The following is a 25,212-nucleotide window of genomic DNA, read 5'->3' on the forward strand; positions in this document are numbered from 1 at the left end:
TCTTAATAGAATTACTGAGTAAATTCCATGTGGAATGCACACAGCTCGCCTCACTAGTTGAAATCTGTAAAGGCTAGGGAAGGCTAATATATTAGAGGGGAGGAGGGATATCCTGTGTAGCATTAAAACTTTTGCTAGAAGGAGTATAAATAGCATGTTGCGTGTATCAGCAAAATTGTTTTGTAGTTTCATGAGGAATCAGAACCAAAGCATCATTTTATTAATCCTGCATACTGGCTTACTGATAAACTTTTCAATACTAAACAGCATATTATGGAGTCAGAACTTGACAGGCTTAATTGTATACTTAAGAGTCAGTCTAGCTCACAGTTTATTCCTTCTGGGATGGTGGCAATTTGGAATTAAAGATCTCAATGGATTCACTGTACTGTTGTAATTAGTTTGTAATTATCTCAGTAATGTTTATGCAGGGTCATTTCTGTAGTTTTCTAATTGAGAGAGAACCCTGTTATATGGAAAGAAAGTGGTCATCTTCAGAAAGAGTATCATTGTGCCTTGTCTCTTGCTCCAGGGACAGTCCAAGATCTTTCAAACCAAATAATGTCACTTAATGAAACAAGACCCTATGCCACCAGGCATCAAAACCAACAGCTTCCCAGCCTGTTGTTTTCTCACAGCTGCTAATAGCAGCAATCAAAAGATTCCCTGCTTTGTTCCAAGCAGGGAATTAGTCATTGGACAAAACAAATTTCAGCAGTTTGGTATACCTTGCCAAAATTTTGCTTTTAAGCTGGGGAGAAATTAATGATCGAGAAACAAGAGATTAAGGGATATTTAGTTTGGTATGACAGAAATGGTGGACATTCACCTTCCTTTTAAGAAGCAAGCCTGATTGACACTGTCAAGTAACTTGGAAAGTCAGTTGAAGGTTTGTAAATAAGTCACTGCTTCCCATGGCAATTAAAGTAGAAACATGCTTGTTTCTTCTGTGGTGTGCCTTTACACTTGCTGCTAACACATCCTAATTATGGTGGAGAAAGCATAATTGGATGTGAAAGGAGTAAATTTGAATGCAAGAGAAGAGGCGATAAGAGATTTAGTGTTTTGCACAAAGTATTTGAAAATGCTAGTTAGGATGTTAAAGTTTCCAGTTGTCAGCTTGCACCTAGCTCTTCTGTCAAGTTCAATGGGAATTATCAACACAGCACATTTAAAAATCTCACCTGACAGTCCCTGCTTGTTCAAATGGCAAAGACACAAGGCTCAGAAGCTCCTGATGGTTTGGCGTACCTAATGCATGCCCAGTAGGTAGAGATCAGAGGCCACAGTGGGAACATGAATAAGACTGAGTAAAAGTAGAATGAAAAGGTCCAGAACTGGCCCTTGTAGCTGATGGTAGAACATCTTCCTTTCTGAAATGCGTAAGTTTCTATAGCTGCTTTAAAAATAAATAATTTTATTTATTGTTGTTGCTTTCTTTTGCTGTAAAAGGCAGCAAGCTATTCAGTGGTATATTCAGCAAAGCAACCTCAAGCCTTGCTTTAAGGATACAGTGTGAATGTGGTTTGGTTTCATGTTGACCACATTGGTCTGATAAGAAAGGGAAGTGGTGCCGGTGACATGACCCTGTCGAGAAGCCAGATCTGTTTCTGCCTACCTATATACAGTACCCAAAAAGCAGCTATTCTTAAGGGAGCTGCAGCTCGGAATCAGATGTAGAGAGGAATTCTGAACAGATATTTGGCATTATTAACAAAGTTAATTACAGGTGCCAGTCATATCAGCTGAGGTCATTGAATTGGATAACGGTTTGTTCAAGTATTGCTCCCTTCCTCTCCTTGTTTCTGTTTGCCTGTATGCATATGTTATTATGTGTGTGTTTGTTATGGATGACCTGCTCCTGACTTGTCTTTATTGCTCTTAATAGTTACTAAGTTAATTGGCCGTCTCATTTTCTGAAGGCTTAGATTTGCTTACCTTGTGTTTCTCTTCCTGCAGTAAGACTGGTCATTTTATCTTTTAGGTTACTGGTTGTTAAGAGTCCTGTGGTACAGCAACAGTGAAGGTCAGAATCCCATTATGGTAAGTACTATACAGAAGTAAAAATGGGAATGTACATCCTAAGACAGTGACAATGATGTGTTACAAGTGTATGAAATAATTTAGTATAAATACGTTATTTCAGGGGTTTTGGTAGCCATCAGGATAATCAGAGCTAGGTACACTTGGTTTGTAAGTTTTGCTGCAGTGTTTCAAAAGGATTTGGAAGAAGGAAGGATGGTAGTTCTATAAAATCCGGCAAGGAGTTATTCCCACTTGTAAGGACAAGAATATAAGAAAGCTGGTTGCTTGGTATTACCAGCAGGAGGAAGACAACTGCAGTTCTTGCTCTCCAGTTCCAGCATGGATCTTTTATGAGAGGACCTTTGCAAATAGTGATACAGTTCACAGTTTCTGTTATTGTCCATTAGCCCCACCCCATGTCCTTAAAGCCTATGAACAAAGATAATTAGGGGCTTTTTAGTTTATCAGTTTTATCTATCACTAACGTCACTAGTGAAAATGGAAGCCGTTACTTAAAATTCAGACCTTCACTATATAAAGCGTATGGGTTAGTGGCCAGAAATCAGGCAGGGATGTCTGCACTGTACTTGGCTAACCACAGAAGCCACTGGAGGTGTAATGCAGTGCTGAGGTGCTCATGTTCCAAATGTGTATTTAAGGATTGTGTAGAGCACAATAGGTCCTCAAGTCCCCTCTTTGGAGGGCTGAGTGAATTACCTGGCTAATGTGAGGGGAGTTCATTGAGTACTCAGTTTAGAACTGTGCCCAAGCCCATCATTCCTAGTCATCTAGATGAACCTTGATGCACAGCAAAGATACTTAGGGGAAAAAAAAAAGAAAAAAAAGATCCCCATAATCAGTTGTTCAAGTTATGTGGTTTTCATATTGTACTACTAACTATGAAATGACAGACCTTTATGTAATTTGCATCTTTATAATAACTTCCATAGACATTATAATAGCAGTAGACTTTTACACTGGTGCTTAATGGATTTGTTTGCGAACAAACAGCATGAAGTGAGAATCAATGGGTATGTAGCTGCCATTTGGGGACAGAGATTATAATTAAAGCTGTTCTGTAGGCCAAATAATGGGTATCATGCTTTATGGGACAATAAAGGCACAAACATAACCAGTGAGGTATATGCTAAGACCAGGAATAGTGCTGGCCTTTAGGAATCTGTGATCTCCTTATGGCTTCCTATTCACGTAATTCCAGCTGGCATGCTGTACATCCCAAGAGAAGCTGAGTGAGTGAACCCGAAACGCTAGAGTAAAAATTCTTGGAAGGATTTCATACCTGCTTCTGCTGAGAGGACTGTGAGACACAAAGCTTACGTGCTTCTCATCTCTTCTGTCAATCCTCTCCTGGGCCTTGGGGGCTGAGCCTGGCTATGAACAAAGATACATTTAAGATTAGTTAAAGAATGGCTTGCAGATGCAAATTACAGCAGTTGGTGATTTTTGTAAGCACCAAGCTGGGAGGCTACATGGTCATTTGGTTAGAATGGAGTCTGGGAATTGGGACAGCTGTACTCTATTTCTGTATCTCCCATTGAATTGTTCTGTGACTCTTAGTGATGCATCAAGGCAGAAATCCAACTATAGTTAAAATCAGTGAGACTTTTCTTAGATATTAACTGAAATAACATAGGCCCTTAAATATCTGAATTTTGTGCTTCCTGTCCACCAACAAGGGATAGTGATACAAGATGCGGACTCTGATGTCTATGACATGCTTTGAAACTCTCAGATGGAGACAAGAGAAGTCAAAGCACTGTTAATAGTTATTCTTTGAAAAGCAAGTAGAATTCACCAAGCCCAGTGGGCCTGATATGCAAGTTTAAGTCAAGAAAACAGTAAATAGAGAAGTTGTGTTTGAGTGGACTCACATGAAGCTTTGGTGTGACTGTGATGTGAGCGCTTTTCTTGGCCCAGGAACAATGCTGTAAGATCCTGCTTGATGAGCGATTTCTCAGAATTCTTTCTACAGTCCAGTGATGACTTTAACAGTTTTCTCCTTCTTCAGATACTAGTACTCATTTCCTTCTTTGTCTATAGTTCCCATCAGATTTGAAATGTTCTCTGTTGGCCCCTAAAACCTGGTATGGTGGAATTCCATCATTCTTGGAATGTCTGATGACGGTCTTCATATCCTTTGGTGTAGAGATGGCTGAATCACATCAGTGGTTTTCAACCTGTATAGAACAATGCAGGGTTTGGAATGAGTTGAAAGGGATGAGTAAAAGGTCACTAATAAAATCAATTCTTTAGTTAAATTTGCTCTTTGATGATCTATATCTTCCCTAGAAAATGCTCATAGATCTGCAACTAGAAAATGTAAGAAATATTTTGTATTCTTTTGAATATATTTTGAATCATTTTTAGACCTTCATTTCAGTAATTGTGTGATTCAGAGGCCATAATGGAAGATGCAGAGTTAAGACTTTAATAACTTTACATTTTTGTAGTTATTATTGAAAAATACAACAACCTTTTGGCATTCTGAGAGGAAATGGCTCATCAGAAATAAGAAGCTGCAAGACTGTTTTTAAAATACCATTTGGAAGATCTCAGCAATAATCTATGATTATTTCTGAGCCTCCCATGCTCATGTTGCGTAAGCGAAGCTCAAGTCTTATTGCATGGGGAAATTATGGAAATGCCAAGGACTACCTGTTAAACGGGTGGTGCCATTGATCATTAACTCAACTTTATAGACACAGCATCTTTTTGTCATTTGAATAACAAATGATCTCTAAGCTTATACCAAAGTAAATCTTATTGACCTTTTACAACTACTTATGCTTTTATTGAAAAACAGTAACTCCATCTTCATTAAAATCACTTTCAATTCTGTATGGAGCAAGGTACTGAGCAAAGTAATTCCATAAACGCATACTTGCATAGGAAGAAAGAAGGCATGTAGCAGTTTTCTTTACTTGAATGTACATAGCACTGACCAGTCTGTAATGGGGAATTGAGAAGCATCGCTAAACAGTTTAGAACTGTGATCAGTTGCCGTGATCAGTTTGCTTCTGATGCCGTCTGTTTGCCAGAGGGTTTGGGTCCTCTGGAATTTCAGCAGCAACAATCGTGAACGGACTCACATAGAAAACTTGCCTGTTGCAGAGCACAACAATACCTGATAGAATTTACTGCTTTTACAAACAGTGACTTGACAGCCCAGCTTCCAGGTGCTCATCTGAAAGCCTTAGGAAGAGCATGTGAACAGAAACCTGGCATTTCCCTGTTTGCTGCCTCTACCATGTGAGAGTAATTCTCTACCTTTCCAGTTGCTGTGATGGTTGCAGGCCTAGTGATCGGCTTGCCTGTACTCCAACAAGCTGAAAGGGACCGAACTGAGACTGTTTTACCCCCTGAGGACTTGCTTTTGTCATCTTCCTCTTGAACTGTGAAGGAGAGATGGAGAGAGAATCACCAGACAGGTCAGCCTTGATCTTGGTTTCAGTGTGCATCACAGTAATTACGCAGCTACTTTTGCAGCTCTCAGCATTGTTGCTTTTAAAAACAACAGTCATGGGAATACCACCCTCTCACCTATGTGGCCTGGTTGTTTAAAATAGTCCTACTACTTAAAGGAAACATACTTCCTGTTTATTAGAACACATAAGGAAACAATCTAGCTCTGCACATGGACAAAATAGTTAGGCCAGGCTTCTGAGAGAATACATTTTGCTTGACAATATTTTACATTTGTTACTGTGTTTTTGTCAGGGAATGAATTGCAATGCAAAAAAAATTAAAAAAAATAAATTCAGAAGCGAACATAAGATCCTCTGGTATGGGGATGTATCCTTACCACTGTGTCAAAGTTCTGTTCAACTAGGGTAAAGCTTCTGGGGGAAAAACGTGTCATCAGTTTGGGAGTCTACCACAGTATAATGAAGGGTACTGTAGAAGGGCAGTCTTAAAGCAAAAGATTTCAGATGCTCAAAAAGGTACCAGAAGAGTTTCTGATTAGAAGGCAAGAAGAGAAGGCCAATTAACTGCAGGCCAATTATCTGGTCACAAGCAGCAGGTTATATTGGCCTCTATCTGAGCTGTGTGAGTACAGTTGTCTCGGGTGTGATGCCATGTAGAAACATCCAGGATGTTTTGAACTTTTGAATTCATTGCAAGGTTTATTTTTTAACCTGATCGCCATATCTTCACATTTTCCATATCTTGGCAAACTCTGATATGATATACTTAGCCTCCATTCTTTACTTGGAGAACCAACAGGGTTCCTTTACGAACACAGAAGAAAATAAGTAATTTTAACCAAGAAAGGCTCTTGATATGCAGCTTGAAAACTCATTACTTTACAAATTAGCCAAGTCTTCCACAGTGTTTCCTCTTTTGCAAACACAATGGGAGAAAATGCACTGTAATGCTGAGACCTTTCTTTTTCCAGAAGGCAAATGTAGAAAAGATGTGGTATTGTTCTGAAGAGCTTGTTCTTTCTCCTTTAGCCTCCACTGGAGTCTGTCACATCCTTCTTTAATAAAGTCCATTATTAGTACAATTTCTGAGGTTCACAGGGAAAATGAGATCAATAAAAATTTCTTCTAAACCTGATTGAAAGTAGCAGATTATTGAACTACCACTGTTTTTAAATGAGCATTTAAATCTCTGGCATAACGCTGTTGGCAAATTCAGCAATCAATTCCACAGCTGTATAAGAAAACCAGTCAGATAAATGCAGAGCTTCATAAACTCATGCGGTTCAACATCACGTCACTAAGCAGACTGGAGTCACACATCTGAGAATGCTGTACTGCCTCAAATCCTGGAGGACCATCCATTCACACTGATATTCTAACAGTACATTCAGACTATTCATTTAAATACACTTAGTTTATTTTCTCTGTGAAATTCTTTAAATATAAGCTGCATGTCCAGCCTCAATCAGATAAGGTAAGGATATAAAGTACTTTTATTACTTTACTCTGCTTAGCAGAAAGGCTAAAGTATTTTGTTCCTTCCTTTCTGCATTGGACATCAAAATTTTTCACCTGAGAATATCGTGGGCACTATTGATTACAATGAAGACATGTTTCTGTAGACTTCATTGATGATCTGCATGTGAACTCTAAACAGTAGTTCTGAAGTTCTCCATAGTCACAGCCTGACCAACATCAGAAAGACAGGATCAGCTTCTAAGTCTGTTCACAGCCAGTTAATCCTTTTGGTGCAGGACTTTGGACTTGATTGTGAATGGCAGCAAACTGCAGCTACCTCATTGATTTATTTTGTCTCTTCAGATTTGTTTTCAGATAGCATTTTAATCTTATGAAGTCCTGCATCTCCATTTCTTTTCTGAAGGGGGCTGATAACACAAGACAGCGTTCTATTTTTTGGCAATCGAGAGCACACAAATAAGATTTTCCACTGTCCATCACATCACTCATACCTGATAATATGATACCAAAACACTATGAAAAGCAGACAGAAAGGATTTAGCCTGTATCTAAGAAAAGAATTAGGCGAAGTATACTATTTCAGAATTTGTCTGTGACGTTTTTTGGAAATACAAAATAGTAAGCAGTAACACCAAAGTTGTGCAAACCAATGCAATGAAGAAAACTGCTTTTTCTACTTTCTTCCCAAATACTAGCCTATACTAAACAAATTTGAAATTGTGTTTTGTTTCTTCCCACTGTCTGTATGTAAATGATGATCCATTAGTGTATATTAACAGCTCGTTAGGATTTTAAAGGGCTTTAGAAGTTACTTCAAGATCATTAAATTAGAAATTAAAAGGATAAATGAACACTGTGTACTTTACTAAGAAAGCAGTTGTGTTCTTCCTCTTATGAGACCTTTTCAGCTGCACTGCATATACAACACAGTACCTAAGCAAGGCAAGCAGGATAAATCTGGAGCTGGTAGCCAGGTCTAACTAAAAAAACAGAGCATAAGGCAATAACGTGGTGACAAGGCAGGCCTAATGTCAAGTCTGGAAGACAGTTCATAGGTCAGGGTTAGAATCGGGTTGAGATTGCCAAACATGTCTGCAGTGATGAAGCTAGACCAAGGTCAAGCCTGTCCAAGGGGTGAAATCCCAGTAAAGGGGCATTATATCCAGGCATTGCTGTAACGGGGCTGGAGACCATCATGTGTCTAACAGAAACTGAAAGGAGCAGAGCTGATCTGAACAGCATTCCTGGGCTGTGGGTGGAGGCCCCAGCTGAGGCAGGTCAGGGACATTAAGGCTTATTAGTGTGCCCAAGGCCTAGATTGTTGAGGAAGAGTTGTTGGTCTTGCTCTGGGCTGTTTACTTACAGTCTGGTTTAGGCTTCCTTTCTGTGTGTGTGCATATCAAAGTTATGAGGTACACTTCAGTCAAGGTCTTGACACGCTAAGAAGTAGTTCTAGTTGCAAGGTATCTAAATGTGACACTTTCCACATTGCAAAGAGCAGTGGCACAGTTCACAGGAACCTGGAGCTGTTTCATCCTTCTACATACCTTAGCACTCCAGTTTTTAAAATGGCATGTAAAGCATGGCCTATCTGGGATCTGCCTAGAACATAACAATTTTGCAGTGTCACCTTTGTAAATCCCAATAGAAGTAATTTACATGAGTGATATACTAGTACCTTTTCATGTCTGAAAGTATGGACCTGTGACTAAAGGAGAATCTATTAGAAGCATCGTGATCTCTTGGAAGTTTTGACTATGTGCTGGGATGTAAAGCCTACAGTACAATATTTCGATTTGCATAGTGAGTCTGTTTGCAGCACTATGAAATCAAAAAGTCTCTGTATACTGTGACAAACTCCTTAGTTCCCTTTAAAGACAAAAGCAGATGCCTGTTAAGTAAAGCATACTGCTTGCTGAGCAGTGAATACCTCACTTATAACACAAATTGTCTTACCATGTGATTGACTTGTTTATGTTTCATATACAGCTGACTACAGTGTGTATGCATCTTGAGCTCTGTACTCTCCACTGCTGTTAGAAAGGAGTCTGTCTGCAGGAATAAGCAAAGGATGGGGCAAGAATCCCACACATGTTCAGTCAAATAATAGCACATTGACAATTTTAGATGAGGAGTTATTTCTGTATTTTTGTACATCACTCCGCACATTGAATGTGTATGGTAATTCTCATTGCTCAGCAGACCTTTTTTTTCAACAGGTAAGAACAATGTAGATTTCAAGAGAGAAATTTAAACAAGTATACCTATTCACCTCAGCCTTAAATCACCACTTACTTTACAAGGTCTTGGCTACAGGGAATATCTTTCTTTTGCACATGCAAAAAGTGTGATATGCTGTCACTTTGTGGGGGGTTGGCATACTTTAATGTGTGCATCTTAATAATACTTAGCATTTGGGTGTCTCTTTCCAGCTCTGATCAAGAAGTACTTTTCCTCTTTGTAGATGAGGACAGTGAAACACAGAGAACTTAACAGCCATCCAGAATTCCACAGTAGAATAGGATGCAGCTGAGCCAGGAGTGTGTAAAACTGAAGTGTTTTACAACTTGAAGAGCTACAAGAATGTGTAACCACACCTCAACCATAGTAATGTCATAGCAGTCAATCACAATTCTGTGTCATATTAATAGTCCAAACATCTGTACAGCCTCTTACTATTCTTGTAAGGAAGTGTTCTTCTGATTTAGAAGTGACTGTGGAAGCAAGAGACATGTTTAAGTATCAAAAATAAAGTCATTTCTAACTATATATTTGTAGTCATTAGCTAACATTTATGGCAGCAAGTCCATGAGTTAGTGAGAGAGACCTCTTTCATGTTTGCCCTCACAAACTATCACAGTGGATGGAAGAGCTAGTGCAGGACTTGTCTGACAGCATTACCATGTTAAAGCAGGCAAACAAGAAGCTCGACCATCACTACTTTATTTTCTTAGTGAGAATGGCATGATCTAAGTTATGTACCCATGCTTCATAGGTGTCTTTTGCTACCAGAAGCCTACCTGCTACTAAAACATGGCTCAACAGATCTACAGCAGTGGCTGCATGGTTTTAGGTGCCCAACTGGAGAAAGCTCAGGTCTGTTAAGGTACCAGTGCCCTCACTTGCTCATCTCTGTTTAGAATCTTAGGAACATCAACTTTATTTTTTCCTCTTGCCTTTTTGTTTTTTAATACCTTGTGCCCTTCCTCAAAAAAGAATGCATTTTTGATGCATTTGGTCTTCTACTATGCAAGCAGAGGAAAGTTACTACAATTTCTTTGAAATACTGTTCTTGTCTTCTAGGGACAGGTGACTGCAGTACTAAAGAAACGGAAGCAGCTGAGGTCCCTTCTCTGGTGATGCATGGCAGTGTGTGGGGGTAGCAGTAGTCAGTGCTTTCACCATTGCAGAGAGGAATACTGGGAAAATGCTGTAACAAACATCAAGTTCATTGTACCTCTAAACGGAGTGAACAAACTTTATCTTGTCTTTGGCCTCCCTGGGAAGGTGTTTATTAGGTATTTAGGAAAAAGAAGTTAAATATATCATTAGAAATCAATGGCTGTCTTGAGCTGTGTATACCAAATGTTCTTTCAAGCTTGGGATTTCATGCTCAGCTTTGTCCTGATGGAAATTCCAGATTTCCCCAGAAAACTGATTTCAGTGGACTTTTGGTTAACATGTCTAAATGGGGTTATGTGCAAATATTACCTGTGGAAGCAATAGAGTTGATCATAAAAGGTATTTCTTACTGTAACTCAAGGCTAGCATCTTATTTTAGTAGAATCAGAATGTATTTACGAGAACACATATGATTGGCTAAAGATCTAGCTGACTGGAATTTCTCATATTTATGGCAGAAATGGGTTTCTTCTCACTTTAACCATTTTAAACTATACCATTATTATCTTTATTTATAATTTTCATTCAGAGCTGCCTCTTGCATGTCATTTAATTTTAATAAAGCACAAGATCTTATGAAAAAAACCTTTTGTTTTTCATAGCATAGAGTAATTATGCCCTGACCTTTTCTGGCTGTTTCTTTTTAAAGAATCTTGATTCATTTCAAAAATGAAAGCAAAAAAACAGAGGAAAGATGCTTTCACCTTAGTTCATACACAGGCTGTTTTCCAAGCAATCATTCCCAGATGCATAATGACTGTTCTCGCAGCACACTGTGAGAATTGGAATCGTTTATTTGGAGAAGAACTTGTGGCCCAAGTACAAGAAGTACTATATACAAATAAATTTTATTCTTTATTATAAACACTCCTGAATATTCATGACTTTAAAATAAATGTGAGAATAAAAACAGTCCGCATACAATTTGAGCTGAATGCTGGTGAAGAAACCAAGTAGTAGAAGTCTCCCTAATGCAGTGGACTAAAATGGGCCGAATTTGATTATTCTGAGATCAGCAAATCATCAAACACAGTGATGCTATTGCTTTCATAATACTAGAGGTGAACCCAACCCGTGGCATTGAGTATATGCTTGAGATTTGGAAGTATTAAAACCACTTGTCTGATACATCTCTAAAAATGTGTACAGGATATAATTTACTTCCTCAAGATTAGTCATTGAGCTTCAGAACAGATTTTTTTTGGGGGAAAAAAAAAAAAGAAATGGTTCAGCAACCAGTCGTAGCAACAGCTGTGACCTATTGATGGGGTCAGGGTTTGGTTATTAAAAGATCTTGTGCTGTCATTCTGGCTTTGCCTTTTTCCCCTTCTCCATTTGTGAATAATAACAGTTGCTTCAGAGATGGAAGGATTAGGGTAAGTGGTCACTACAAACCATATATGTTCTTTTTAGTGAAGACAGAATATATAGGGTTTTAACGTAGATTAGCAGCTCAAGTTATATTCATGGATGAGATAAGACTGGAGTTCTATGACCTACTCAAAATACCTCTACACTAGTTAGTGTGGGTGAAACCCAAAGAGAGTTTCTCTCTGTACCTCAACCTTCGGTCAGGGGAAATCAGCATAGCTGTGTGAAAGTGTCCACCTTACTCCTGTGCTCACGGTTTCAAGGAATAGGGAACAACAACAGCATAGAAGGTGTGTTTCTACACATGCTTGTTAGGAGTGGAAAACACCGCTCATAACACTTCTGTCCTGTTCTGATGGATAGCACACTATGAGTGTCTTAATGTTCTCTCCTTTCAGGAGCTAATTACTTTTATATAACATTTATTTGAGGACTTAATTTGCTCTTACTGTAGGATGGGAGCAACATTTCTGGACGTTCTTCCCAGAGAGACTTTGATTATAACCTTCCCAGTATGTTGGCATGATTATATTTTTCTGCCCATTACAAATGGAAGGGGCTTTTACAGGTTTCTGCAGCTAATCTGTGCAGCTACTGGGAAATGTCAGTACATAAATACATGATTATATTTTCTGGCTTGGTTCCTCTCCATGGTCCTTGTAGATGCTGCTAACCAAGCAAAGCGACAGGAGTTGAACTTCTTTATCTTGATTCAGTGGCAATCCTCCTGGTTCTCAGGAGTGTGAGAGTTTAGGCTTGACTTAATTTTTATTCCAGAAATGTTGACATAAGCCCTTTAGCCTGTCTGGCAACAGGGACAGTGCACAAATAACAAACCGTTTCTACTTTTAAAGAGACTCACACATCCAACTAAGGAAAAACAATCAATGACCATTTAGCTGTTTCTGACTGAACAAGATGTCTTTAAATTAAGTCTCTCTGCTTCTCATATGAGAAAATACATGACTTGAAAATAAGAACACTCCAACTTCCTAATTTAACTACTAAACAGCAGAAAAAAGGAGCTTTATTGGATTGTTTGGCCAGGTGACAGGCCTTGTACTACTACAGGGTTCTTAGTTAGGGAAGGAAGCCTTTTTCCTTAGTGTATCTGTCACAGTGAACAAGCTAACCTTAGGGCAGCCTAAGGACTGATGAGAAAACTAAAATACTTGGTTGTTAGCCTTGTAATTAAACCGTAATTGATGGTATTTCTCAGATTATTGTCTTGGTTGAAGAAATTCATTAGGCTAAGAACTCATTGCTGGTACAAGGGACGGAGTGAAGTCACGCAGAGGGAGGGTGGGCCCAGGTGGGCCCAGTTTTGGGCAGCCTAGTTTTGGATGAGCATCAGCTGGGCCACTGTTAAGCATAAGCAGATCTAGTTGCAAGTAGTCACTGAAAAAGACAGTCTTGTCGTTCTTCTTATCATAACATATTCTCACGTGCATAAGTTGTAGGGACTGCTCAACTCCAGTGGATTCAGTTTAGTGTATTGATCAGATGGATCAATAGGTCCATCAAGAAGGGGTCAGGACTCCTTGGCACGAGGCTAGACGTTCTTAGGACAGAGACTGAAATACTTATTTTGCATTCATCCTGGTGTATTAAGACCTGATTCTCAGTGCAAGTAATTCTAGGACTGCAACGAATGGTGCTGTTGCTCTTTGCTTATTTTATTAAAGGCAGGGATTATTGTTATCTGCTCATTTAGAAGAGAAAGATCACGAACACTTATTTAATTACAGTTTCCAGAGAGAATTCCAGGGCTTCTAGGCCTGCTTTGTGACATTGTTCTTCACGGGGTGCTTCCAGGTAGAATTGGAACACAACTCAATTATATTTGAGTATGGAGAGGCAGTGAAGTGTGTAGTAAATATTATTGTTTCATTAGCAGTACTGCATTTAATTTAGATAGGTATTTCTGCACAAATGGGAAAATGTGGCATTTCCGTGATAGCACTACCTCACATAATAATTGTGGTTGGTATCCCAACCAAGACACTGACAGTGTGGGTCCCACCCCGCAAAGCACTCAGTCCCTGGGGTAAGGAGGGGAAGAGTAAATAAAGCAGCATATTGGGAGAGTGTCTCAGACACCCCTTAGATGTTTGCTCTCAGAAGGAAATATCTTTTCCGATTCTCTTTTTGGCATGGGTCACAGCACCTGCAGGTAGTTCATAATCCAGACTTCTTGCTCTCTCTTCTTCCTCATTACAGACAATGCGATGACCAAACAAGGCAGTGACTGTTGAACCAGAACTCCCGTTGGAAGGAGACACTTACTGTTCAAACTGCAATGCCTTTGCTTCTTCCATTCTTAGATTGTTCTGTGAGTTGCATCTTCAGAACTGATAAACTCCCTCTCAAAGCTATTTTATGAGACATCTGAAAACATTGTACCAATTACCAGTGTGGCTGATTAGCAGTGATTTTTTTATCAGTCATTCTTTTATCAGAAGAAAATTTAAATTCTTTTCATGCACTATTCTTTTTTTGCTTTGATAACAACAACCCATTTGCAATTGTAGGATGGCAAAAACAAAGAATTTCTGATAGCAGATTTTTGCATACAGTTTGTATCTAGCAGAAACTAGACAAAAGAAGCAGCCTATATCCTTAACTAGTAATGAGAAATTACTTGCCAGAAGTCTCCGCTGTGTCCCAGCTATTTCTATGTTGACAAATCCAAAGAACTATTCACATTGCTTTCAGGGATGCTCCTGGGATCATAGAACCTGGCACAACATGAGAAGCAATCGTTACGATGGTTTTTGAATGAACAGTTTGACGTTGAGCCTTCCCTGACATTGACATGGCTCCCTGGAAGTCAGCAGACGGCCAAAGAAGGACAACTGCATTAACCATGTGTGGCTTGGAAACGATGACCGAGACTGACTGATGGCATTGCCATGTGCCACACTTATTTATGTGTAGTAACCGTGTTACCCTGCATGGTGCTGTATCAACATGTAAAAGTGTCACTCAGAAATCGTTAGCTGTAACACTTTATATATAGGCTTCATTTCTCTCCCAGAGGGGGCTATGATTTTTGTTTCTGTCTAATTTATGTCCTAGTTTACCAGTTTGTTCATCTCTCAGTCATGGCTCTTGGCCTCTTTACTCTTGAAAGGAAAATGTCATCTTTATAGTAGCTTTCTTATGTGAAATTCAGTAATAAGCAGTAAAAGAGTCCTTTCCACTTTCTTGTGTGATGGGCCAAATGTCTGTTGCTTTTAGGTTTTAATTACAACTTTCCATATTAATCAAACAGTTAACGTGTACTGCAGTTGGTAATTGTTGAGCAGAGGATGACGTGCACAGGAATTCACCCGTGTGTAGGGAGATTACAAAACGATTTGTAGGGGTGCCACTGGCAATCTTGGCACAAAATCACTGGCACGCAGTTTGCCATACAAGTACTGTCTTAGACCAGTGGTCCATCAAGTCCAATTTCTTGCCTCCAGCATTGCACAAGATGTACTGCTGTACTTTACTTACTCTGTTCAAAATACATTAACACCTTATAAGAGAGAAATGAAGACAGCCAGAATGGAAATACATGAAAACAAGTGTTTCCTTTGCAGTCACGAATTCTCTAGTCATCAGACTTCTTAAAATCTCCTTCCTGTCCCGGTGCCTATCCGCCTACCCATTGGCTTCTCCTGAACATCAGCAGGCTGTGGTCCTGAAGACTGAGAATATTTCAAAGGCGAATATGCTTTGAATATCCTGTTAGTGGGCTTCTTTCTTCCAGTTTTATCCTATAAGTTAAGGTAGTGAAATAATATAGAGAGATAAGTGACTTCTTAATGAGGATGGAACGTGTAAGTTGGGCTTTAAACATCAGCATCTTACTCTAAAAATGCTTCTATACTTACATAGTAAAATAGGAAATAATGGAACTGTACATTACCCATTTATATTTTGTGGCTCATTTTCAGCAGGGCTTAATCCAGTCTTTGTTTGATTGGGTATCTCTCTATACCTCCTGCTTCTGACTTGAAATAAATCATACATACTGGTATTAGGAATTAAAAGCCTTTAAAAATCTTTTGGACCTACTACCCATTTGAACCACAAAAGGGGAGCTGCCAAATTGCTCTCATAAATATCAACAAGTTAAGTCTGGTATGGAAATAAGAACTAGAGTGATTAAGAATTGATTTGCAAAGCAAGGATTGCAGACTCGTTTGTTTTCCCACACCTGCGCTCCACTTCAGAAGTACAAGGAAGCAAGGCACAACGCACCTTTCCCCTAATTGGATAATGTACTCAAGGGAATATGATCAACAGAGGCTTTTAAGATCACACCACCATTTGCCCAATTATCATACCTAATGACAACACATTGTTCCTGCAAAATGCATCTTTATTCCCTGGTAGGTTACATTTCCTTTCAGCCTTTTACCTATTGATCCAGCAGTACCTCATGTAGAACAAATTTCTTTGTTGGCAAGTCTTGATTACAAACTCAGAAAAATCTTTTATGTCCTCTTCTCAATATCTGACTAAGTACGTAAGAGAAGGTCAGTTTAGCATCCTTGGAAACAGACTCCAGTGCTGAGATATTAGACCAGCTTAAAGAGCTGATAGAAAAACAATTAAAGTGACGAAGAGGTATTTTATTTAAAGACAATTCATATCCTCCAGAACAAGTAAAAAATACCATTTTTGGAACTACTTTTGGCTTTTATCCATGTTTGTATTTTCTCATTTCTTGTTACATACTTGGATCTAGAACAAAAAGCCTGATGGTCTAAGATTCTCAGGATGTGGACATTAAATAGGCAATTTTATACACAAATCAGTCTTTAAAACTTGCAACCTTGATGTTATTTTTGTCCCTTCTTCCAGCATTTCTCCTGAAGTGCTCCCTGTACAGTGGGCTGCTTCTTGTAAGAACATTCATTTTTGTTCTGACAAAGGTTCCTACTGGTAAATTGCACTAGGGGAGCATACATAGGCTTTGCATGTCTCTTATGAAGCCTAAAAGCACTGAGTCTCTGAGAAACACAAGTGAGAACACTGTGCTCACCTGCTTGAATCCATTTTGTCTTCTACGCAGACTTCATTTTCTGCATGCAACCTCCGGAAGGTGGCAAACCCGACAAGTTTTACTTCGACTGAAAAATGTAAACATGTTTTTTCTCTCAGCACATGAGAACTGGGAGCTTACCGCTCATTGTCACAAAGAGGGAAACTTATTATGCCACCAAATCATTCCTCCCAAGCTGCCAGTTTGAGTATTGATCCCTTGTTTCTGAGTAAGCAAGCCCTGTGGTTGGTCATCATTATTCTAGGACATCTCATTCTAGTGACCAGATCAATAATGTCTTTCATGGCCTCCTGCTGTCTGTTCGTGTCATGCCTCAGCACCTCTGCATCAACTGTTGTTCATCAAGAGACAGTGAAATGATTAGCAGTGGTGGTGAGAATGCTGTCAGCCACTTCACACTCATTTAGGTCTCAGCTCGGACACAACACGAAGCTTTGAATGTACATCATTTGTAACGAGTGTCGATATTAATTTCACGCTGTCCCACACATTGAGGCGGGAAGATTTCCACACAAAGACACCCCAGGCCAGGTGTAATGCCAACGGGCTGCTTGTCATGAAGCTGCCTTTGAGCACAAGCAGGGATAAATGTAAGCGTTCCCCTTTGCTGTCCAGAGGTAGTCAGGGAGCAGAAAGGCCTGCTGCTCGCCAAGGGATGGAGATGGCACCAGGATATGCATGTGGTGGTAAGGCCAGCAGGGCTGACAATTTTAAAGCTGCAGTTGTAAAATAGAGTGGGGCTCTTTCACTGGCTTACCCACAGTTCGATGTGTGTTAATTTCAAACCCTAAGTTATTCCTGAATCTTCTTGAATCAATGAGGCTACATCCACGTTTGTTAGTCACAAAGCTTGATAATTCTAAAGTTTTTGAACACGGATACAGGTTTTGTTTGGGACTTCTTAGGTTTCTCGGGAGTGTGGTTTCTTGTTCTTATCTTCATACTGCTGTGGTGATACAAATCCCATCTCTTGTCCAGATGTGGTTATAGAGAAATCAACTACAATCTAGTATAACTCTGTCCACATGAAAGTTTATGCTAGTTAACTGCTGATCCCTCCCACCAGCTTCAATGGTTTTAGCACACTTTACACGTTTGGAGTCAAAGGAATATTTGGATCTGCCCTAGAAATGTAAATTTCTAAGTTTATAATGGTAGTGCAGAAAAAAAGCTTTACAGAAAATATTTTAAATACAAAAATGCACTTTGCCCCATACCTTCTCAGTCATCACCACATGAAAGAAAAATTGTGTTTTTAGATCATAGCTTGGAGCCTGAAAGAGGCCACACAAAGATTGTGCTCTGAGAGAAAGGATGTCTGGCAGAAATCCAATCTGAGAGCACTTTGTCTGATCATATGTATACACCAATGTACCCTGGATTTTTTGTCTGCATTGTTTTGATGCATGCACATGGGATTTCTGGCTTCGTTCAAGAAGAGGCCCTGTAGTTTTCTGGTGTCCGTCCCTTCACCTCATGGTATCAAACACAACTATACCCAGCTACTTCTGTCATTCTTTGGGGAGAAATAGAATTTAATGTAAGAGGTTAGAAATACCACTGAGACTTAATCTGCCAAGGAAATACACAGCACAGTGACCCATTCAAATTATGCCCAGCTATTGTTCTAAATACGTTTCGCCTGCATGCAGACACGAAGACTGGATTAAGCCCTGCTGAAAATGAGCCACACAATGTGAGTGAGTAATGTACACTTCACAGCCTCACTCGCCTGTCTGATTCGCTTCGCTGTCTTCTGCACGGCACAGCCCTGCAGGGCCTGGACCTCCTTCAGCCCTGTAAGCTTGGCAGTTGCATTTGGGCAGCTTTGGCTGGGCCTGTAGTACTGTACCCCAGTACTGAGGTGGGAGCTGGATTCTGATGCGGTGCCTGTATGACAGACTTCTGCGCAGCTCCAGAGGCTTCCTGGGGTCCAAGAGGCTGATCTCCACCTGGCCTCCCCGCACGGACAGACACCTCTGGAGCACTCACAATGTACCTCATTTTATTCAGGTCTAAGGTAGCTGTTTATGTAAATTTATGCCATCCACAAGAAGTTCTCTGTCTATATTACAAAAGGGTAGTGTTCCAATGCTAGTAAAGTATTTCTAATGAAAACATGGGAAAAAAAAACACAACAAAACACGTGGTTTATCTCCCATGATGAGATCATGACAAAAATGACTATAGCAGTGAAGCTCATACCTTAATTCTCATCCTTCACACACTTCAGCACATGTGTTTTAACAGTGTGGATTAATTATTAAACAGGTCAATACAGTTTGATAAGGGAGACTCCCAATCTTGATTAATTATGCTGGTATCCTACTCTAGTTTTGGACCTTGGACAAGTGTCTCATGTGATGAATAAATTAATCACCATAAATTGGTGATTAATTAATCTAGTTGTAAGCACTTACATTTTAAGGTATACTTCAAAAAAATTACAAGTGGATCTGTATTAGATGACTTACCAGTGTTGGGGATTTTTTGTTGTTCCCCCTAGAGGCAAATCAAACAGGTTGTGCTTAAATATAAAAAGATTTAATAAGCAATGCATTGGACAGATCTGCCATAAGCAGATCTACGAGGAGTCTGCAAAGACATGGCATTAGCTGGTTCCTTTTATGCATTAGTACCAGCACTGACCATGTGAGCATCGGCATTGCTTTAACTGCTTTTTGGTTCATCCCCCCAGTGCCAGTTCTGTTCACTAAATTCTGTTTACCAAAAGTGGCCCCTGAGCACACACATTCCATGATTGTTACAAGACAATCAATCCTGTGGCTTTTCTTACCTCATCAGAAAGGAACCTTTGCTCTCTTGCATGGAGTTACTTTGTCCCTGATGTTCCTGCTTCCTAGGCCTTCTTGTCCTACCTTAGCTCGTTCTTCTGTCACAAGGTACCATGCTGAGTTACAATTTGAATTTCCCCTTTACCTGTGGGTGAAAAATTGGACTTGACTGAACACATTGTTCCCATCCTCTGTTTTTATGGTGTAAGTTTGCTGCAGGCTCAGTTCCACACTAGTAAAATATCTGGGGTATGTCAAAGGTGATTTTAGGTTAATGCCCTGGGTTTGAACTACATAATATTACATAGCCTTTGTGTAGCAGTCTGAATAGCTTGTTAAGTGCTCTAAATCTTGGTGCAGTCCTGGAAACTGAATGAGGTTGCAAATGGTCAGGTAGCTTTTATAAAGAGGATTCTGAGCACTTCTTTATTTAGCCTAGAAATTGAACCATCAGCCCTTTTTTATGTTGTTGGGAAAATGACTAGTGCTTCTCTAAAGCCTTTATGTGAGGATCTTGTCTTCACAAAAGCAAATTTTTTTATTGCTACTTGGAAACATAGGAAACTGAGGTACAGAAAGGTACAGTTACCTCATTCCTGTCTGCAGAATTTAATTCTAATTCTGGATTCAAATATGCCAAATTCAGATGTTTCTGTCCAGATCTGAACTTCGTAACCTCAATTCATCACAAAATCCAGCATCATTTGCACACTTCTGACCATCTTTGAGTTCACTGATACTGTACACTTCAGGGAACGTTGTGTGCATACACTGCTCTCAAGCCAACCTCATTCCCTTGGACTCTCTTACACACACACTTAAAATGGAAGACAGAAAAAAAGGACTTCCTGCATTCATTTTTTTTTCCCCAGCCTGATTTGTGCTTCTAGTGAGATTGTGAATATTCAGCTCACGTAGTACAGCCAAAGCAGAGCCTATACCCACCAGTCTCTTGCAGACAAAGAGAATATGCTCTATAGAAGTTTGTACTTCACAGTCTGTTCCTGAAACAGCTCATGTGGCCTGAATAACTCAAAGGCCGTTTCCACATTTCAGCTGTATCCTGGTGGTAGCTGCATTTTAGTGGATGAAAAGAAGTCCTTGGGTATTTCAGCTGGAGTTTGCAGAGAACTTTGTGTGGAAAAAGCGATGCAGAAATGTATTCATGAATTAATAATAGTGAGTTTTCTTTATGGGTTTCTAACTGACCTGAATCTTTCCATGGTTCCTGAATCCACTTTGGCACTAAATTGGTTTGAATAAGACCCCATTTTTGCTAACCCAAACCTGTCCTTGTCTGTACTTCAATGCTGCAAGTTTAGCTTCATATATAGCCTTTATGATAACAGTACATGAAGTGTGAGGCAGGAAAAAACATTGTTTAGACAGCAAGAGCTACTAACAAGACATTGTGAACGGGCAATGAAGTTCCTGTGGTCCCAGACCAGGACAAACGTAGTCAGTCTGAATGATGCAGTGCTGTTCAAGATGTTCAAAAGAGTTCAGACTAATGAGTCATATGTTGACATTTGATTAATCGTCACTGGTTATGATGTAGCTGAATACTGCATCAGAGGAGCGGTATGAACTTTAGGGACAGAAATATGAACAGTGTCTACCCACTTGTTCAGGGTACAATTCTGTAGTAAGCAATAAAGGATTAACATGAAGTCTTAGCCTAGAAACTAGGTATGAAATACAGGTTTCAGGCCCAGTTTGAGTGTTTGCTGTTCCTGGAAGTTGTCAGTATGTGCAGTTCTGTTTTGACCCTCTTTTTCTTTTGTCTTCATAGAACCCACTATGTACAATAATCTCTCTGCAGCAGACTAGTCATGCCAGAAAGAGTTACGAAGTCGTATGTCTGTTCCCTGAGGTCTGTGGTTTAGACATATCCTAAGCAGTTATATCCCAGTCTTTCGATTCTTGTTTTTCAAAGAAATGCAATTTCATTTTGTCAACGGTTGAAAAATGGTTCCACATTGCCAATTGAAAGACGGAAGCTCTAGGCTAAAGGAAAATTGAAGAGGCATACCTTGTTTCTGACATGAGTGCTGTGAATTGTATACATGTTGGCATTGCTCTTGATGAACTTCAAGGGCACAGATTAATACCCTTGAAGGAGCATTAAGGATCTGTCCAGAAACAACACAGTGATGTTTGGTCAAAGAAGTCTTTGGATTTTGTGTAGTCTTAGATGCTGTATTTGATCACTTCAGAAAAGCTGTAGGAAATTTCTCCAACAGTTCTTAAAGTTACTGAAGTACTAAATGAAATTGTACACTAATTTAGCCAGTTAAATTCCAATGGAGGAGAGCGTCATATCTGTTCTTGTTCTCAGTAACTGGGTTTTGTGTTCCTTTACACCAGGCTGTGACTCTTGCGGCTCATGGCACAATCAATTTTAATGAGACCTCATAGTGATTCATCATGATTATCATTCATGATTCTTAAGGAATCAGAGATTAAATTGTATCAGAAGTACATACAGTTTATCTACATCAACCACTGTCAGTCTTCTTGGCATTACAATGATTGCATGAGGTTGGCTGGTCTATATAAAGTCTGCTTATAGCAGGAGGACTTTGTCACTTAAAAATGTGACTGGATTTGTGCTTGCTAGAAGAGGATTTCCAGCACACCCAACTTGTAAACTTCACTGTTAATAACCATGGTTGTGAGCTTCTCAGGGACACTAAAACGTTACATTGCTTCTCTGGACACTAAAGTGACTACAGAGAAATGAGACATTTTGCTTTTTTTAACTTTTCCTTGTTCACTGGGGATTTATTTGTGTGGGAGATTTTCCAGCATGTCTGTGTTTGGGGCAGACTTGCACAGGCACTCAGCTTGCAGAAAAGCACCTAGATATGAGGAGTCTACCTGTTTTCCCAGCAGCGCCTCCCTGATGGACAGAACAGAGAGAGCCCAAAGGGAAGCTTTATCCACGGTGTTCCTGTGAATCACCTTTGCCCACCTACCTTAGCTTGGACAGTCCAGTTTTCTTGTATTTGCAAAGTTGGTCCACGTCCCCCTCCTTCCCTCCTGTGTGAGCTCACACAGATGCTGCTTGCACAGCACAGCGCAGCGCAGCACCATACCTCACTGCACCACGCTTCACCGCATGGCACTGCACGACATGGCACCTCACCGCACTGTGCCTCACTGCACTGCAGGACACGGCACCATACTGCACTGCATTGCATGGTACCACACGCCATGGCACTACACTGCAGCAGGGACTGGGGCAGAGCACCTTTGGGCCTCTGGGCCTGGGTAGTACTGCCCCTTGGTGCAACCACCTAACAGACCTCCCAGACAGAGAACAGAGCACCACTGTTACAGCAATGCAGGCAGGCTTGCCCTCTTCAAATTGGGCTTAAAACCTGCTTAAAGGTCTGCGCTTCTCCTTACTGTATTCAGCAATCTGGCGAAGCAGGTGGCAACCACAGCCTCCATGTCCACAGCCTGCCCTGTTGTCAGGCTGACCGCAGGGTGCAGCATGCACCAGTATGCACATCTGCACCCCTGGATTGATTCCTGGGTGCATTCTGGACTTGGGAGGATGGGAGTTATGGGTACACATCCATTTGCTGTGTGGCCATTACCAGCTCATTTTGAACTGCTGAGTGTGAAATACCGAATGAGCCCGCAGGTCTGGTTTTTAGATATTTATGGAGTGCACGTAGAATTTGTTCTGCCAAGCGCCGGTGGTATTGCAGGTCAGGCCAGCGCCACGGCTTTTGTACGCAGCTGCAAGGCTCGGCTTTGCCGCGTGCACCACACCTGAGGCCCCCACGCACAGCTGGAGCGCGGGTGCTGGGGGCTCCCCTGCCAGCGGCTGCTGCACGAGGTGCCGCGAGCCGGCCGGCCCCCTGCCGCGGCATGAGCCCCCCGGCGGCCGGGGCAGGGGACGAGGGGAGCTGCTGGGCTGCAGGGCCCGGCGGGGCGGTGGGAGCCGTGCCCGGGCTGCCCTCGGCACCTGAGGCCCGACTGTGAGGGGAGGGAGTGGCCGGCGGGCACTGCCCAGGGCGGCCGGGGGCTCCTGTGCCAGCCCGACCGCGGCGAGCTGGCGGGAACAGCAGGTGGCACTGCTGGCTTCGACACCGGGAGAGCGCACGGCGTCGCTTTGTGACGCTCGCGCTCCTCTTGCAGCTGCTATGCCTCACCAAGGGGAAACAAAAATGTCCAGAGTTTTATCCTAGTTCTCTGAAGACTGTTGGGAATCATCAGTAATCTCTTCAAGAAATAAGAGGAAATGTACAGGCATACACAGCGAGGTGTATGATCGGCAGCAGGGCCTAAGTGTGTTCCCTCTGGGGAGCCGTGATGCTGAACGTTGTGCTGGACTGGGCCCCTGTCCTCTGAGCTTCGAGCTCCCTATGCCTGGAAATTTGGGAAGCACTCACCCCCTACCTTGACTGGTGTAATGCGATTCAGTTGGGAGTGGATCCACCGACATGAGAAGCGCTCTATCAGCTCTTGGTATTCTACGCAGATTCTGCGGAATTTGGACTTGGCTGGATGAAAGGCCTTTGAAAAATCAGGAAATCCTGAAACAGAGTGAGAAAGGCATGAGATTTCCTGCAGTGTTGTAGGCAGAAACAGGGCTAGTCGGCAGGGTGCCAGGTGACCAGGGAGGCAAACAGCAAGTTTGCAGATGACACAAAACTGGGGGAAGCGGCTGGTACGCCACAGGGTTGTGCTGCCATCCAGACAGCCTGGAAAAAAGAGCTGACAGGCATCTCAACAAGGAGAACTGCAAAGTCCTGCACCTGGGGAAGAACAGCCCCATTCACTAGTAAATGATGGGGACTGAACAGCTGGACAGCAGCTCTGCAGAAAAAGACCTGGGGATCCTGGCAGACACCAGGGTGAACCTGGGGCAGCGGCGTGTCCTTGCCGCAAAGAAGGCTCGTGTTATCCTGCGCTGCGTCAGGCAGAGTATCGGCAGCAGGTCGAGGGGTGTGATCCTGCCCCTCTGCTCAGCACTGGAGAGGCCACAGCGGGAGTGTTGGGTCCAGTTCTGGGCTCCTCAGGACAAGAGACGTGGACATACTGGAGAGAGTCTGTCAAAGGGCCCCGAAGGTGGTGAAGGGTCTGTAGTACCTCACATGTGAGGAAGTGCTGAGAAAGCCGGGACTGCTCAGCCCGGAGAAGACGAGGCTCAGGGTTTCTCTAAGAAGCTCTAACAAGATGGCTCACTAACATGTTAGTCTGCACACCTGCCGTTGCTCTAGAATGAAATCCAAGTCTTTAAACCAGGCTAAGATTAACAGGAAAAAACATTCTTACTCTTTCCCATGTAGTTGGAAGCATGGAACAGTAGTTTTTTTTTATTACTGCTACCAGCAGAGCCTTCATCCCAGAAAGGAAGTCAGGAAGAGTTATCACAGAATCACAGACTGGTTGAGGGTGGCAGGGACCTTTGGAGTCCGTCTGGTCCAACCCCCCCGCTCCAGCAGGGACACCCAGAGCAAGGTGCCCAGCACCATGTACAGTTTGTGCCCATTGCCTCTTGTAATGGCACTGGACACCACTGAGAAGAGCCTGGCTCTGTCGTCTCTGCACCTTCCTTTCAGATATTTTTGGGAATCAGTGAGATTGCCTTCAGCCTCCTCTCCTCCAGGCTGAACAG

General features: G+C 41.4%; 1 protein-coding gene across 18 annotated transcripts in view; it reads left to right on the forward strand.

Annotated features, from left to right (window-relative positions):
• TMCC1 (transmembrane and coiled-coil domain family 1) overlaps window positions 1–25,212 on the forward strand; it is a 152,808-nt gene that overhangs the window by 21,501 nt on the left and 106,095 nt on the right. For 16 of the 18 annotated variants that reach the window (XM_067002936.1, XM_067002933.1, XM_067002931.1 and 13 more), the window contains one exon: window positions 1,985–2,043. The gene's annotated coding sequence lies outside the window, so the exon portion shown is untranslated. Of the gene's footprint in view, window positions 1–1,984; window positions 2,044–5,321; window positions 5,475–19,331; window positions 19,686–25,212 lie in introns of those variants that run through there. The other 2 variants (XM_067002935.1, XM_048074475.2) reach the window with 2 other exon arrangements.

Source organism: Anser cygnoides, chromosome 10, assembly GCF_040182565.1.
Source record: "Anser cygnoides isolate HZ-2024a breed goose chromosome 10, Taihu_goose_T2T_genome, whole genome shotgun sequence".
Classification (NCBI taxonomy): Eukaryota; Metazoa; Chordata; class Aves; order Anseriformes; family Anatidae; genus Anser; species Anser cygnoides.